The sequence below is a fragment of the Belonocnema kinseyi genome, chromosome 7, assembly GCF_010883055.1.
Source record: "Belonocnema kinseyi isolate 2016_QV_RU_SX_M_011 chromosome 7, B_treatae_v1, whole genome shotgun sequence".
NCBI classification, from domain to species: Eukaryota; Metazoa; Arthropoda; class Insecta; order Hymenoptera; family Cynipidae; genus Belonocnema; species Belonocnema kinseyi.
The window spans coordinates 55,486,226-55,504,683 of record NC_046663.1 but is presented as its reverse complement, the minus strand read 5'-3'; positions in this window follow the sequence as shown (position 1 = coordinate 55,504,683).

Below are 18,458 nucleotides of genomic sequence, written 5' to 3'. Positions count from 1 at the left end.
CCCAGTACAGCCTGCTGGAGTTCCAGTACTAGCTGGCTGTATTGGGCCAGTACTGGCTTGTAATTCTTGGCGGTACTGGCGTGCCAGAACTGGCGCAGTACTGACTGCCAGTACATATTTTAATTTTTCACGTTTTAGACCATTTTAAAAGTTCTGATAATAACATTTAATGAGTATTTAAAACTTATATCAACGGAACTTAAAAATTTTACCACGTTGCGCAACCATTTTTTTAATAACAATTTTCGTTAAACCTTCTTGTAACGTTTTGGTTTCTAGGCGTTTTAGACTATTTTACAACGATTAAGACATACATCCAATGTAATTTTTTCGGAACATTAAAAATTTTTCATGGAGGTACTGGGCCAGTACTGCGCTGGTGGTGAACTCCGGCACACTACCGACATTTCCGCCTGGGATTCATTCATAAGCAAGGACTTCGTCTTGCTGAGGTACACGCAGGTATAAGTTCCCCAATGTTGCCGACATTACAGTTTTCGTAAGGATAGACTTAAATTCGTTTTTGCTTTGCATTACTTAAAATAAAATTTTAAAATGGATTCTATAAATATTTAACTACTTAGTACAAGGTTATTTATTCCGAAAAAAAGAAAATTTATTACATATACCTGGCTATCGATGTACGTAACAAGAAAAGATCAGTAGTGACCACTGGCGGTAAATCCGGGAACTAAAAAACCGGTTTTCCGCAGAATTTTTCCCGGCTTATTTTACTTTGTTTTCAGCAAAACCTTGTTTAAAATTAATGAATAATTTGATCATTTTTTATTGGTATCATGTTCATTATTACTTTCCGGATGGCGGGCTTCTTCAATTTTGAGCGGCCAAAATTTTCGGAAAAAGATAATCTAAGATTTTGTTAATAAAAATAAAAAAAATACAAAAAAAATATTTCGAAGAGAAGCCCGCCATATATTTCCCCTTATTTTTGACAATGCAAAAAACAAAATTTGAATTAATGCATTATTTTTCGAGTGGTTTTGCTGGAACTATTTGGAGGAAGTTACCGTTTCACCTTAACTAGTTTCAGTTTTTCCTTCCTTCTTTCCTTCCTTATCGATGCAATTTTGACATTCCAAGTCGGATTCATAACTCGGTTTGAATTCCTTCGTCAGGTTTTACTCAAGTTTTTACCAGTTCGGTTATAAATTTATATTTTACCAACTTTGAGTAAAAAGTTGAGTTTAGTTTAAAGTGAAATAAATAGCTTAAATATATGTGAGGGAAATATGTAGCTAATTACAATATTTATTTGACTTTATTGGTAATATTTGGTTAAATAATATTTCATTATTATTCTTTATGAACTCTAGCTAAGAAATTAATTAGATTAGTTTATTTATATTCTAGCATTATATTGTTTTTAATGCATATTTTCCATCAATTTTTAAACGCGTCTGCATACAAAAATTTGTTTTGTACATTTTGCTGCCATTCCTGAGCCTGGATAAAGTATGAAGGAAAATTCATGGGAAATGTGAGTCGACCGTTCGACGGTGAACGATGAGAAGCGGAGAAGGTAGTAGCATGAAGGGGGACCGCCACCCGCTATGTTTTCCTGACCGAGCCGCTGCTCGACCCCAGCCCACCATGGTTACGGAGCATGGGCACTTACTCCGACTTACAGTGGCCCGCTGACCAATTCATTAGTCAAAACCTTGGAAGTAACTAATTCTTCAATCAACATTTCTTTTACTGATTGAATTAGTTAAATTTAAACTAATTCAGATTTAGCGGGTAGAGTATTAAAACAAATGAAATGGCTATTCAATATCTTATTACATTCTTAGCAGAGAAGGTAATAGATATGTGTAAAATTCGACCCCCTCTGTCCAGTTTTTGTCAAATGTTCACGTTTTGAGACCCCCCGAATCCGAAAAACAGATTTTTAAGAATGTGTATGTATGTATTTATGTATGTGTGTATGTATGTATGCATATGTCGGTATGTATGCATTTATATATGTATGTATGTGTGTATGTATATCTGTGAACATGATAGCGTTTCAAAAAATTAATCTATTAGATTGGCCTAAGCCTAACTAAAAGTTTGTTAGTTAGGAATTTTAAGTAAAAATTCAAAAAGTAAGCGCATTTTGAATATGTTTGAGGCAACTTTTTTAAAAATTCAAGAATTCTCTGTACGGTTATTCATAATATGCAAAAGCAGAACAATTCATCATAATGAGTTTTTTCATAAAATTAAGAATGATTAGAGTTATAGCATTTACAAAATTCCAAAAAGCACACGAAAATGAACATTTTAAGTCAAATAACGGACGACACGAGAAAATGACAAGAGAAGAAAAAGTTTTATTTTTAAATGCCCTAGAAGATTCTCATAACAAGTTTTTAAATTTTTTCGATAAATTGAAAATTCAAATTGTGACAGCATACATAATATACACACATAAATATATATATATATATATCTACATAAATACATATTTCAGATGGGTGAGGGTTCACAAATGTAAGTAACACAGTTCTTTAAATAATCACTCGATATATTTTAAAGAACACGGCATAAACTATTTACAGGACTGTAGAAAAACATGGTAAAAATATAAGTATACACGCGAATCAGTGCAAAAATTGAAAGACGAGGTGAAGGTACCGATATGATTGTAAATGAGTTTCCAAATTAAGGAAATATCTGACGCGACCTCAAGTTCAAAGTTACATGGAGGTGCTAGGCTAAGTACAAATGGTGGGAGGATTAACCACTTAGGATTCAGAAGATCATTGGCGGGACTATAAGTCGTCCTTTGTTTTCGATGGTCGTATCGTAAAGGGCTTATGTTTCTAACTACAGACTGAGAAAATTTTGGAAGCTGACGGAACAATGCTTAATCTTGAAGAGATGTACAATCTCTCATAAATTGGAAAGTGAAAGTAAATTTCCTCAAACCATAAACAAACCTAACTATATATGACTTACAGTATAAATCGTCTTAAAGTTTTCTACCTGGTATTTACAATAATTTTTATAGTAGGACTGAACATAAGCTGGGCCCTTTGTACGACTATCGTTTGAACTAACGGCTGAAAGTGTTACAATAATATACAGAAGATAATAGTCAGATTAATGATTACAATAATATCTTTTAAAGATTAGTCACATCTAGAGATGAAATTTAAACAGGAGCAAATACATGAAAAAAGGCATTCTCTAATTACATGCGCTCATTTGTCGTTGATCGCTTGGAGGAATGTTATCATTGGTAGCAATCGGCAGTGGATATAAACTTTTAATACTACGTTTGTTGGTTCCAGTTTTTGTTTTTACTATGGCTACACGTACAATCTTATCTTGGCCTGGAAAGATTTTAAGAATTCTGCCTAGCTTCCAAGCCATTGGAGGCAAAATGTCTTCCTTGAGAACTACTACAGTCCCAATTCTGATGTTTTCATGGTGACTGCTTGGCTGCCACTTGCTGCGGCTGATCATCTCGTTAATATATTCCCTATGCCATCGAGCCCAAAAATCTTATCTCATTTTCCGGGCGTGTTTCCATGATGATAATCTCCATGATCTCGTGTCTCTTAGCTCGCCCTGTTGATAACTGGTTAAAGGGCTACCAATAAGGAGGTGACCGGGAGATAAGGGAAGTAGATCTTTCGGGTCTGATGATAGTGGACGTGAATTCAGAATCGCTTCTACCTCAATCACGTATGTTTCTAGTTGATCATATGTTAGCAAAGTCTTGCCTATTGTTGGCATGAAATGGTATTTAAAGGACATAACCGCGGCTTCCCAGAGGCCTCCGAAGTGTGGCGATTGTGGTGGAATAAAGCGTCAATTGATTCTTTGTTCTAGCAAAATATTTTGGATTTAGGGTTCTTGCTCTGACGCTCTAATAAACTTATATAATTGCTGAATTTCTTTGTTTGAGCCAACACAATTGGTGGCGTTATCTGTGTAAATTGTATCGGGCTTCCCTCGACGCGAAATGAATCTCTTTAAGCAACTGAGAAAGGCTTCGCAGTAAAGTCGCAGACTACTTCGAGATGAATGGCTTTACTTGAAAAATATACGAATATTGAAACATAAACCCTGACTTGATTACGATTTCTGACTCGTTTTTCTTTAATGAAAAATATCCCACAATAGTCAAACCCAATATTTAAAAATGAGCGTGTTGAAAGTAACCGATGTTCGGGCAAATTTTCCATAATGTAATTAATTCCGCGCGGTTTGGCCCTGAAACATTTAACGTAATTTCAAATTAAGTGAAGTGTTGAATTTTTACCATCGATAGGCCAGTACCGCAGACGAACTCCATACAGATTGGCTTGGGTTCCTTCATACATTCTTTTCAAGTGCTCATTTTTTATAATCAATTTTGTGATGTGGTGGCTTCTATGTAAAGTGATAGGAAATTTTTGAGATTCTGGAATGTTTGCGTGTGTGAGACGGCTGCCAACCCTAAGAATTCCATCCTTATCAAGAAAAGGGTTGAGGGGTGCTAATACGCCCTTTGGATCCGCGAGTTTGCCGCACGAAAGGTTCTCGATGTTTCTGGAAAACGCTGTGACCTGAGTTTGACGAATAATCATATTATGAGCAACTTCGATCTCTGAAACCAACAGAGGCCCTTGAGCCTGGAATCTTGATTTTTTTCTCTGCTATTCCGAACAAAGCGTAAAACGAATGCAAGGATACGACTGAGTTTCATAAATGATGAACATTCTTCTAGTAAGTTCTAATTTGCGATTGTAAATTTAGGTGGCAATGAACTTGCGAAATTTTTTCTGCGGCCCGGGATCTAAACGTTGTGTAATTGCGGTACTGACCAGCTTTTCTCGTTCTGGAGAAGCCATTTTGGTTCATGTTGCCAAAACTTACTGGCTGAAGATTCGCGTGGGGTTTGCCTTTGTGAGATAAGATCCGCGGGGTTTCATCTGTGGGAACATATTAGCAATCACGAACGTCCGTGAGGGATTGAATTTCCGATACACCATTCGATATGAATTGTTGTAATTTTTGATATTCGGTATTTATCCATGCGAGTTCTATCGAGTCATTACACCAAATATGGGTACTGTCTATTGTCAAATTAAGTGACTCACGAGCGGAATCAAGCAATTGTGCTAATTGATATGCGACACACAATTCTAGTTTTGGGATAGTGGGATTGAGATTAGCTTATTTTTGTATTAAGCCAAGTGGTGCTACTCGCGATTTTACACAAATCAGAGAGACGTGATTTTTTCCGTCGCAATCAGTGCAACGAAAATGGAGCGCTGCGCCATAAGCCTTTACACTGGCATCTAAAAAGCTGTGAATTTCAATACGCCCTGTGTTAGGAGCTATGCTGCATCGGTTAAATTGAACCTGACGCAGAAGAGGTAACTGATCACAATAATCTGTTCATCGATTTTTCATGTGGTGTGGAATTTGTTCGTCCAAGAAAAGTTTTAATTTCTGGAGATCTTGGATCAACAATTTCGCGATCATAACTACTGGTCCCAGTAGGCCGTGGGTATCAAATATTTTTGCTTTTTGTGAAAATATTGAGCGCTTAGTAATGGGATCATCCAAATTGGATTAATTTACGGTGTACCGTATTTTATCTGAGACTGTGTTCCAACAAAGACCAAGAGTTTTACTGGTTTCTGTCGGATCCAGTAACATGTGAGAAGTGGGTGAATTGTTTTCTACGTCATCTATGAGTTTAGGGTAATTTTATCGCCATTTCCGGAGATTAAATCCTCATTTGTGTGGAAGAGCTATTAAACCATTGCGTATTGAGAGTGTTTCTTCGCACGTACCAACTTCAGTCAACAAATCGTCGACATAAAAATCCCAAAAGGGACGGTGTTTTGTGCGTATACTTGAATTTCATCACTAGGATTTTCTATCCAAAAAATTGTATGAAAAGGCGTGTGTTCATGATACAATTAGATCTGCCGATACATTTTTCGATATTCGCGGTGAGTGCGATTAAAAATGTCCGAAAACGCATGAAAGTGGAAAATAAATCGGCCTGAATGTTCGGTCCTACCATTAAACTGTCATGTAATGAAAATCCTGTTAACGACTTGATCGATCCATCGAAAACGAGGCATGTTTTTGTAGTGACTCTAGATTTTTTGTAACAGCATGGTGAGGGATTTAAAAGTCACGCTCTAGATTTTTATTTTTGTTTACCAGGCTCATGTGACCTGCTTCTTTTTAACCTGCAATACACTCGAAATATTGTGATTTAAGATCTGAATTTTTTGAAAATTTGTATTCCAATAAGAGAAATCGATTAAAAGTTGGTTTTTTTGTTTATCCAATTTTTTGTATATTTTCATTAAAGGGTACTTGTACGGTATATCGACCTGATACGCCTTGAGTAGTGGTCTTTGTGAAATGTGACTCACAAGCTTCCTCTTCCGACGACCAATGAGATGCCTCTCAAGGCTGTCGATCATTGTATCGAGACTTTATGGTAGCTCTCGTGGTGTATTTTACCGTAGTTGATAGTTCGTCTAGTGCGTCTAGTGGAATTTTAATGGCAATTTTTTTTAAACCGATTTTGTCTGCGATTTTTGTGTTATCACGTGGGGTTTGAACCTGAGTCCGGCATAACGCGACATGCATGCGCACATCTCTTTCGTTAACGATGTCGACGATGGCAGTTGCGAAAACGTCTTCAGACGGGATAAATAACTGATAACTTGAAACCGGATTAGGCAATGTTTTACTGGATTGACTAGATGGACCTGCTTGATTCGTTTCTATATTTGTCTCAGGGAAATCCTTATCAAAATGTGAGAGTGAATTATGCCTTTTACTGAACTTACGGTACCCGCAGACATCGCTAAGAATTCATGGCATGCCAAAATTCCGTGTTCATTCTTGCAAATATAAAATGTGAAATTTTTGTGATTTTCAATCGATTGATTGTTATGTGAACTTTGATGGGATTTATTTTCATTTAAATTTTGACTCGATTGATTGTGACGTGAATTTTAATTGAAGGACGTAGTAACGCCTGTAAAAGGTGAGCGAGATTTTGAAATAAAATGACTGTTATTTTTGGTTTGAACCGACTTTTGTGAGTTTGCACAGTAAACGCCAGGAATAAATTTTATCATCACGTTGCATCATGTTTATCTAACGAAAGATCAAATTTATTTGAAAAAAGATAAAATTTATCTAAAAAAAAAGATAAAGTTTATCTGACCTAAATGGTTTTTTACATAGGTTATATGCAGACGGCTGCCTTCAATTTCCACAGAAAAAGGTCCTTCATAAATTACAAAATACTCGTGGTATTCCATTTTAAATAGTCTTACTTTATTTCACTAATTTTAAACCCGAAAATCACTCACCTACACTTACTGAATACACAGTCTGCACTTTGGTTAGTTTATACCAAATAGTGTTTGTTTACAATTTTTGAAGTATACATCAGAGTCAATAGAAAACTGAAGATTTGTTTAACAAAAGTAAGGGACTGAAGTTGGCTGAGGGTTCTTACTCAGACATCTTCAGTCCTTTACTATTGTCTGACATATAAGCTATGTCAAAAAAATATTTGCGTCAGATGAACTTTATCTTTTTTTTTCAGATAAATTTTATCTTTCGTTAGATAAATGTGATGCAACGTTTTTATCTTCTTGAAAGATGAAATTTATTACTGAGGTTTACTGTTTGACTGATAAGTAGCCGCCCTTGTCTCTTCAATGTAAGAGTGGCGCTGTAAAAAATCAAGTATGTTTTTAAGAGTAGGAAGCTCAATCTCGCAAACGCATTCTTCCGATTTTTCAACAGTATAATTATTCAATTTGCTTTTAATTAAAAGAATGAGCACGAAATTTGATTGGTTTACATCGATGAAGAGCGCGAAGTGCTCGGCGATGTTTTTGTACCGTGTCATGTAGTTGACGAATTGAAAATTTCTTTTAAACTGCTTTCATATCGAAAAGAGCTTTAACATGGGTATCTATAATTACTTTTTTGTTATCAGACCGGGGTTTCAGTAGTTCCCAAGCTACTGTGTAATTTTCGTTAGTTGTTTGTAAAAACGCGATTATATTTGCATCATCCCCAGTTACTGAACCTTTTAAATTGTAAAATTTTTGAATTATCGGAATGTCCCTGTTGTTTTGAATTATAGCATTAAACGAATCATAAAATCCGAGCCATGTTTCAATATTACCCGAGAAAACTGGAATCTTGAGATCGGGAAGGTTACGATGAGCACGTCGCGATATATTTAAATTCAGAATTCGTGGAAAATTCGATTCATCGTGCTCTGCAACGCGATTATTAGTTTGCGTAATTTTTCTCAATTGCGTACTAGCCAAAGCAAGTGTATTAGATCACCCACTGTTTCCTGCCCCGAGAGTAGATGATGGGGCTGATGGTAAAGTTAAGGTAACAGTTACTGTAGCCGCGGAGACATTTCTTTTAATCAATGCTTTTGTTTGACCGAAAATTGAATAGTATCTGTTTCAAAGTTCGCTCGTTCATTTACGCTGTGAAGCTCTTTCTGCGAACCTACCTCAACTAACTCTTCTATCTTTTCCTGAATGATTGTGAACTTTTCGGAAATCGGTACAACTCTCTGCTTTAATTGCGTTTCTGAATCAAGTTTTTCGAAATCCGTTTACTAATTGATTAAATCCAAAAATTTTTCTAGAATAGTCAATTGGTTCTTCAAATTACCTATTTTTTTCCTCAAACTTTTAAGCTCTTCTGAGGCCATTTTTAATGACTGTATTGACTGCTCTTTAAAAGTATATTCTGTAAGGATGATCTGGATATCTGGCTCTCCTAAATCGTCAATGTCGACGAAATTTCAAGCCTTTCTTGAAAGCTTGTTGAATTTTCTCGTTCAGTGGTATCACTAATAATTGTTACTGTCCACTGATTGTTTCGACCACACATCGGTATTGAAAAATGTCAGATACTTCTGTTTTTCTGAATTATATTAGCACTTATTTTTATTAATGTTTTTTAAACCGGTCGATTATATCCGGCTCGAAGGACCAAAAAAGGTTTGATTCCTGAATTTGTAAATGTTTAATTTATATTTTTTTATGACTGTAATGAGATTGCTGAAAATTGGTGAGGGTTCACAAATGTAAGTAACACAGTTCTTTAAATATTCACTCAATGTATTTTAAAGAACACGACACAAACTATTTACAGGACTGTAGAAAAACATGGTAAAAATATAAGTATACACGCGAATTAGTGCAAAAATTGAAAGACGAGTTGAAGGTACCGAGCTGATTGTTATTGAGTTTACAAATTAAGCTAGGAATGACACTATTTATACTTTTGGACTGGGATTGAAAAATTATTTAAGCGTTATTTTGAAAAATGCTATCATTTGAAAAATAAACCAATACCCATGATGTTAGTTAATAAGTTCTCAAATGTGGCCAAATTTTAACCTCCGGATTTTCCTAAATTGAGTAAAATATTGCATCAATAAATTAAACCTATTGCAGTATATTTGAATAGAATATACTAAAAAAATGTTCACGGCATTTCATAGAAATTTGAACATTTACTCTTTAATTTTCAATTTTTTAATAAAAATAACATATCGTTGCAATCGTTATAACTCTGAGATTCTAAATATTATGTTTATAAATTACCACGTGCAAAATTGAAAAAATGTGATATTCGGCATTTCGGTTCCAATTCGGTACAAAGGATTCCCGCTGACTAGGATCGACAGCAGCAGTTAGACTAAGTGGGGGGAAGCCGCGCAGTAGGGGAACTGTTTGCAGGTACCCAGGGCGAAATGGACAATGTCCATTTGATCGCGGCCTACCTGCTTGTCTTACCCTCTTCACTCGACTTCTCCTCACGTCCCTGACTGAGCGAGATCGTTGTGCCGAGCTTTGTCAGCGGGGGCCCCTTTGTCCAAATGAGGTTATAGTTTTGCAATGGGCAAATTAAAAATATAATATTCCGAATCTATGTTCTTTTGCTATTCCAGCGATATGTAACATGCAATCAAAATATTGAAATTAGAGTAAGTTATGGCAGATTTTAGTTTACGTTTTGACTCTGACTAGATAGCATTATGGAATTTTCCGTAGAATAGTTGAAAATGCATCAGTTTATTTGGTATTACATTTGCTTGTTGACAATTTAATAGAATATATGAATTTTTACCCAATTGCCCAGAAGAATATTATACTTGAAAAGATATATTTTCAACCGAATATGGAATAGTGGAATTTTCAGATTAAAAAATTAGTTTCCAACAAAATAATTCATTTTTAGACCAAAGTACATGGAATACTGGAATTTTCAGATTGAAAATTTAGTTCTTCTTCTTCTTCTTCTTCTTCTTTATTCATAATGTGTCCCCTGAGGGTTTACATGACTTCCATTCCTTACAATCTTTCCGTTTAAATCTATATATTTTTACAATCTTATCCTTTCTATATATACAATTATTTACAACTATTTACATACAGTCTTATATCTAGCTCCTTATTTCTATTTCCTGCGATAGCGCAATTTAGGACTTGTTAGCAAGCGAGTGAGCGAGCGAACGAAAGCGAAAGTGCAAGCGAGGGAGAGAACATGAGAACGCAAACGCATCTTAGTCTACTTAAATTTTACTTTACCATTACTTTCAATTTTTACGCTTCTCATCTAAGCGACTTCCGTTTCCTTTTTCTTTCACTTTTTTATACCCCCATTTACCTTTTTGACGTGCATTCCTTCATTCTCCCTCATTCGCTCCTCTAGCACCCTCCAACTCCTTCATCCATTCTACTCCTAATCAATCTTCCCCAAGAATGTTAACCACATTTTCTTGCCAGCTTCCTTTATCTTCCATTTCTCTCCTACATCCTTCCCATACATGCTCCCATGTTTCCTCCTCCCATTCACATATTCTACACATTCTGTTCTCTTCTTTTTCCCAGTATATCCCCTCCCTTACCGCGTTCCCCAGTCTAAATCTTGCTATTCTGGTCCACCTTCTCTCTCCCCATCCCTTTTCTAAATACTTTGGCATCCCTTTCTTTTTTATCATCTTATACCATTTATTATATTTTGGTTCCTCAATCGCCCCCCCATCTTTCTCTTAATTGTCTTTCCCTCTCCCTTTTTTCCAATTCTTCATAGTGTACTCCAGTCCCGTCTTCTATTTCTCTATCATTAAAGAACTCCCTCCTTTCTTCTTCCCACCTCGTTAATTCGATCGCCCTCCCTCTCCTCTCTTCTACCTCCATCAAACACTTTCTCGCCAACTCCCCTCCCTTTCCCTCCCACCGCTTTGTGTCAAATTTCCATGCCCTCTTACCTGCTCTAATGCTTAACTTATCCCTTTGCGCTTCTTCTCTCACCATATATCCTGGCGTCCTCCAGTCTGCCTCTAGTGTCCACCTTATATGCCTTTCTTGTAAACTCTTAATATCTTTCCTTTCTTTCCATCCCCATATCTCTGCTCCATAACCTAAAACCGGCCATACCAGCGTATCAAATAACCACATTCTCCTTCTCCAATTTTTTTTTAACCTTCGTTTTCCTATTCCCCATATCTGTTTCATTGCGTCTGCTGCTTTTTTTATCCTTTCTCTTACGCGAGCTGTATGATCTCCATTCGTCTGCAAGATATATCCTAAATATTTATACTCTTTGACTTCTTCTAACTTTATTCCTTTCCATCTCCCTGTCCATTCTTTCTTCCTTCCTCCTCCTTTTCTAAACCTCATTATCTTTGTCTTTTCTACATTTACATTCAGCTTTTCCCATCTAAGTCTTTCTCTAATCCTGTAATTAATCCCGCCATCCCTTCTTCATCCTCTGCCATCAACACTATGTCGTCTGCGTATCCCAGTCTTTATATATTTTCCTTCCTCATCCTAACTTCCTCCAACCCTTTCTCCTCATTTCTTCTTCCAAGTCTGATATTAATAAATTAAATAAAAGTTTGGCTCAGAGGACACCCTTGTCTTACACCTCTCACCAACCAGAAACTATCTCCTAGTTGCTATCCTACCTTTACCCTGCTTCTTGTCTCCCTAAAAATTTCTGATACTCTCTTTATTAATCCCTCTTTTATTCCCTTCTTTACCATAACTTTGTCTATTTCGCCTCGGTTTAATGAGTCAAACGCCGACTTTAAGTACACGAACATTGCTATCATTGCTCCTTTTTTCCTTTTAATTCTCTTATTTACTAGATAGTTCAGAACATATATGCTGTCCATTTACCCCATTCCTTTTCTAAACCCTGTCTGATTCGGTGACTCGATCTTTTTTTCTTCAACTTCTATCTTCAATCTCTCCGACAAAATAGTTACATATACTTTATACAGTGTTGGCATCAACGTCACCCCCCTATAATCTTTAACCTCCTCTCCCTTGCCTTTCTTCACTATTGGTATAACTACTCCTTCTTTCCATAACTCTGGCCACCCCTCTCCTCTCCACACTCTATTACACATTATCCATGCCCATTTCTCTAGTTCCTCCCCTCCATATTTCCATACTGCATTTGGAATCTCATCTATACCAGGTGCCTTTCCATCCTTCATTATTCCTAAAACTTTAACTATTTCTTCCCGTGAAATTTCCTCGTCTCTTTCTCTACCATATTTTCCTCCCTTTACATTTTTTCTCTCTACTCCTCCTAGCAAATCCATAAAATATTTCGCCCATGCTATCATTTCAATATCTTGGTTTACTCTTTTTCTTCTTTTTCTTTCTCTATTTGCTACCTTCCATACCTCTTCTTCCGTCCTAGCCTTCTCCGCCTCTTCCTCAAATCTTTTATTCTCTTCCTCTTTCTTTTGATAACACAATTCAGTATACTCTTTCTTTTTTTTCCTATATTCTTCCCCATTACTTTTTCTTTTGTCCACTTTCTTAATTTCTTTCTGACCTCCTTTGTTTTCTCTTTGCAGTCCCTTTTTTCTACACTTTTTATATTTGCTCCCCTTTTACTCATATTGTTATTCCTTTTTTCCCCTCTAATGTCACTATTAAGGGAAGGTGATCCGAATCAATATATTCTCCTGTTTCTAGTTTCTTAACCTTCTCTCTTACTTCATCATCCACTATCACATAATCAATTACCGTTCCCCTTTCACTTCCTGAGCGTGTATATTCTCCTTGTTCATCCCCTTCTATATTTCCGTTTAAGATATACCATCCCAACTCCTCCAAGCTCTTCAACAACTTTTTCCCCTCTCCATTTAGTACCTTATCTTTGGATTTTCTTCCTTTCTCTTCTCTCCATTCCCTTCCTCCTCTGTCTTCTGTTCTCGCATTGAAATCACCACCTATTATCATCCTAATCTCTTCTTTATTTTCTTCAATCATTTCTTTAATCTCCTCTGCTTTTTCCTGCATATCACTGTTCACATAAATTCCCACTACCTTCCACTTCTCTCCTCCCATCCTAGCCTCTTCTACTATTACTCCTTCTTTTTGTTCATTCCTGTCTTTCTTATCCTTCCCTATTATACATTCATTCCTTGTTCCCATCACCATTCCTGCCATTGCCCTGCCCTTTTTATTCTTCCTCTTTGCATTTTGCACTTGCCATTTGTAACCACTTGGTAAACTTCCCCTTACTCTTTCCAATCCCTTTTCATCTAACCACGTGTCCATCATTATGACTACATCCCATTGTGTCAAATTTCTCATAAACTTCTTATCCTTCCTCTCTAATCCTGCTATATTTCAGTAACAAATCTTTCATTCTTCCCTACTTTCGTTTCTCATCTTTTTTTCCTTCTTACAATTTTTATTTTCCTACGTCCCGTTCCTTCCTCTTCTAGTTTCCCTGCACCTCATTTCTTACTATCTCTTCCTTTTCTTTATCCCAATCCCACCATACTCCATCTATCTGAATTCTCCCATACTTAACCCATGTTCTCTTTCCCTTTTTTCTTTCCTCTTCCGCTATTTTCCTTAATTTATACTGCATCTTCCTTTCTATCCTTTTTAGTACTTCGTCCACCCCTTCCTTCAGTTACTTCCTCTCTAATCTTATACCCTTTATCACAATGTTTAATTTTCTTTCTTCCTCTCTTTCTTCTCTATTCTTTGTTCTATGTTTCTCAGCCTTTCTATCTCCTTATTCCCACTCTCGCCCCCACCGCAATTCCCGTTCGAGCTTTCAAGTTTCTTCATCCTATCTCTTATCTCCTTTACCTTTGTATTATTAACTTCTTCCTGCTTCTCTAGTTTTTGCTCCAATAACTCCATCCTCTTTTCCAACTTTTCCCTGATTTCTTCCCATTTTTTTCTTTCTTTCTCAACTTCATTCATTTCCCGCCTAATTTCCTTTTTTAATTCCTCTCCCCTTCTCTCCTGCCTTTCTTCATAAATCCCCATTACCTCTATCATCACTTCTCTAATTTCCTTTAGCCTTTCTTCTTTTATCGACATTTCATTTTCATCTCCGCTACCGTCAGCACCCTCCCTGTTATCGATTTTCCCTACCAAACTCTGCTTTTCTGGCGGCGATCGAAACATTTTCTTGTATTTTATACTCGCTCCGATATCTTCCTTCTCTTCACTGCTTTCCCTCTCCCCTCTCTTCCTTTTGATAATTGTTTCTATGGACTCTACGCTTTTTGTTCTTAATCTTTCCTTTTCTATATTTTTTTTTATACTTCCCCCTTGCCTTCCTTTCCTTTATCTCTTTCCGCGTACTGAACACTTCCTGCTCTAATTCTGTTTCTTCCGAGGAGATACTCGCTCCACTAGCCATTAATCAAATTCAAATTTTCCCTCCTTCTATACTTCCCTGCCTCTATCGTCGCTGTCTGTTACTTGTCACGCCTTTCTTTATCGCTACCCCACCCTGCTGCTACCAATCCGTCAACACAGTCTTTCCAACCTGTCACAAATCTCCAAACAAACTTCCACACAAATCTGTCTCAATACTCCAAAATATCTACCTCCCCTTTGCAATCTCAGAATCCCTCAATTAGATCTCTCACCTTCACACCCTTCTACACACTTCCACAATCCACTCACCTCAAATTTCACTACAATATCAGAAAAACTCAGCCTCAACTTAGCTTCGACTATTAAGTTGTAAAATTCATTGTTTAATTTACCACTGCAGTTTAAAATTAATTATTCAACTAGGCATTGATTTTAGTGATTTTTTTCAACTATAGAATGTTATTATATAAAAAATTAATTACATTAAATTTTATTATATTAAATCAATTAAATTAATTAAATTATATTAAAATTACAACATAATAAATTAAACCTAATTGTTTTAATTTATTATCATTATGTTTTTAAAGATTAGGTTTTTATATGATAATAATTAGAGGATGATCTTCAAATTCAATATATTATACAGGGTGATTTTTTCAACTTGAAACTTTTGCTTCATAACATTTTTCATGAAGTGCCTATTATTCGAGATATTTGATAGTCGAACTACTTTGTATAGATCACTGACGCGCAAACTCATTTATGAACTTGAAAGTGAACTTTTAACATAAACTTTTTCAACACAAGATAGAAATCAAACTATCCTAAAAGCAATGAAAATCTTTAAAGCATTCAGCTTCATTAACATAGCCTGAGCAGCTCAGTCTAACCCAACGAAAGTACTTGAAGAATATTCTTGAAACGTCTTGAAATTTTTGAATTAATTTTTTTGCTATTTATGACAAAACAAGTTTTAAACTACAAACCTAAGAGACGAAACATATAATTACGTGTGCATGTACTTTGAATTTCGAGGTTTTTTTTGGAGAACAGGTGACAATAAGTCCATTACGTGGTGCCACCGCACTACCACGCCGGCCGAGCGACAGCTAGTCGGCGACGCAACACAGTCAAAGTTCCAAAAGAAAAAAATTCATATCTGCGGAACAAGGCCCTATTCCATTTTCAGTTAAAAATATATCTTTACAAGTATAATATTCTTCTAGACAATTGGGTAAAAATTCATATATTCTATTGAATTGTCAACAAGCCAATGTTATACCAAATAAACTGATGCATTTTCAACTATTCTACGGAAAATTCCATAATGCTATCTAGTAGTATAATCAATGAATACATAAAACAGGCAAAATCTGGAAGTCCTCAACAACAGCTCGGATTTTGATCCTTTTTTTTAATTTTGTTTTTTTTTTATATTTATTAAAATCAGAAACCTTTTGGATGGGGCGAACAATTATATATTTATGATATTTATTAACAAAATTAAGTTCTGTCTCCATTTTTTTCTGAAAATCTCTTTATATAGTAATTTCTCTCTAAATTTCTTGGAGTGATATGGCACTCCAATGGTGTTAGTCGTCACTCCAACTTGAAGCCAGAAGTGAGCTTCTGTCTTTGGAGTGGAGCGTGAATTTTCGTTGGAGTGGAGAGCGACTCCCGTACTTGGAGCGGCTGGACACACCAAATGGAGCGATCGATCGCTCCAAAGGGGGGAATTCTGACACCATTGAAACGTTCGTGTCTGTTCAACTGGGAGTGATTTGCGTAACTCTAGCGGATGGAGTTATAAAGCTGACATCATTGGAGCGGAATTTTGAGTTAATTCAGTAGTTAAATGATCGCAGAATTTAACAGTATAAACGTAAAAGAAAATTAACTATTTATATATCAATATTATTATTATATTATAAAGAAGTTATTGATGAAACATGAATAAAATCAGAAAAAATCTATAAAATGAAACAATAGACGACTAAAAAGAGAAGTTGGTTAAATGTCTATCTTTAAAAACTGTTGAGTAGGAGCGACAGCAGCTAGATAACGCACTTCACATATCCACAGTAGGTTCGCTGATGCTCATCGTGAAAAAATATTATATATTGGTTTTTATGTTCGATATATTTAAAAAATCAGATCTTACTGTCACAAAATGTTTTTATATATGTATAAGTATATGCTTAAAGTATTTTTAGAAGCATCTATTTGATATAGGACTAAAATATATTTTTTTTTCAATTTATTTTCATTGAATTCCACGCCGAACATTTCTTAGAAATTAAATAAAAAGAAGCAAGTAATTTATTAATTATCACGAATTACAATGATTAATAAGTAAAATTCACCTTGTTTCGTAAAGAAGGCATGCCAGCTTTTAATTATTCAAGCATGGCCCTTATGTAAATTTCTCGGTTTTTAGCATTAAAATAAAAAAATTTTTAATTTATTAAAGATTTTGTGTGCTTTTATGATTTCATGTGTTTCACCCAAACAGGTATATTTTCACACAGAGAAGATAAACTTTGAGACAAAAATTTAATACCCAAGTTTCTGATTACGAAATTAATTCACCAGAATAAAAATTGATTTTTAGGACAGCGGTATTGCACTCTGCAACGGAGTTATGAATTGCTAAATAATATAATTATTTTTCAAATGGTATATTTGAATTTGTAACAAAAAATACAGTTTTTGTCCTTGGAAACTAATTTCCTTATCTGACAATTTGAGTGTTAAATTTTTTCTTGTAGAATTATCTTCGTTATTTAAAAATGTAACTGTATTTGGTTGAAACTTGATCTATTCAGGTTTAAATGTCAACTATCCCAGTGGGCACCGGGACGCCCTAAAGACGTCCTTAGAATGTACCTCTATGTAATATGATATGACGTCTTAAAGACATCCTTTGGATCTTCTCATGTCTTTAAAAGGTCCTCAGGACGTCCTTCAGACGTCCGCCGGAAGATTTGCATAGGACATATTTAGGACTTGTGTGCCCACAGGGATTCGTTTGAAATTCGTGTATTTTATTGAATTTTAGTATTTACCGTGCTTGAAAATCAATCTTTGCGGTAAAAGCTTCACCTTTTTGGTTCGAAAATCAACTATCCCAGTTAAAGGTTCGTAATTTCAGATGAAAATACATCGTTTTGTCAGGAAATTCTAGCATTAAATGCAAAAAATAATCATACCATTGACTAATTCGTAAACAAAAAGATGTATTTCCAACAGAATTTATGACACTTAAACTACAATAGCTTCTTTTTAGACGAAAAGGGGGAATCTTTAACCAAGAAGATTCAATTTAAATAAAATAGACATAATTGGAATTAAATATTTGGCCCTTAGTCTTAAAAAGGTTAATTTTCAACCAAACAGTTACAAACAATACAAAAATGTCACCGAAAGAGTTTACTCTTTCTAAATAAAGTTCCCACTTTTCTTTTTGGGACTTAAGATGAAATTTTCAACATATCTCATTCGATAACTACAAGCATTATCTCACATACATAAATAATATAAATAATATAAGTGGCTTACCTTTTAATGAATTGATAGAGTCCTTATACACTCCCTGCGACTGCATGAAAGCCGCTCATTCATCAGGAGTTTTCAAAGAATCCTGAAAAAAAGGTTTTAATCAATTATTGATGCATATTCTACGTTTTATAAACAAATTGCCAACACTCTGCAGGCATCTTATATTCTTTAAAACATCTTTTATGCGGAACGCGTCCGGATATGGGACTCCGAAAACTC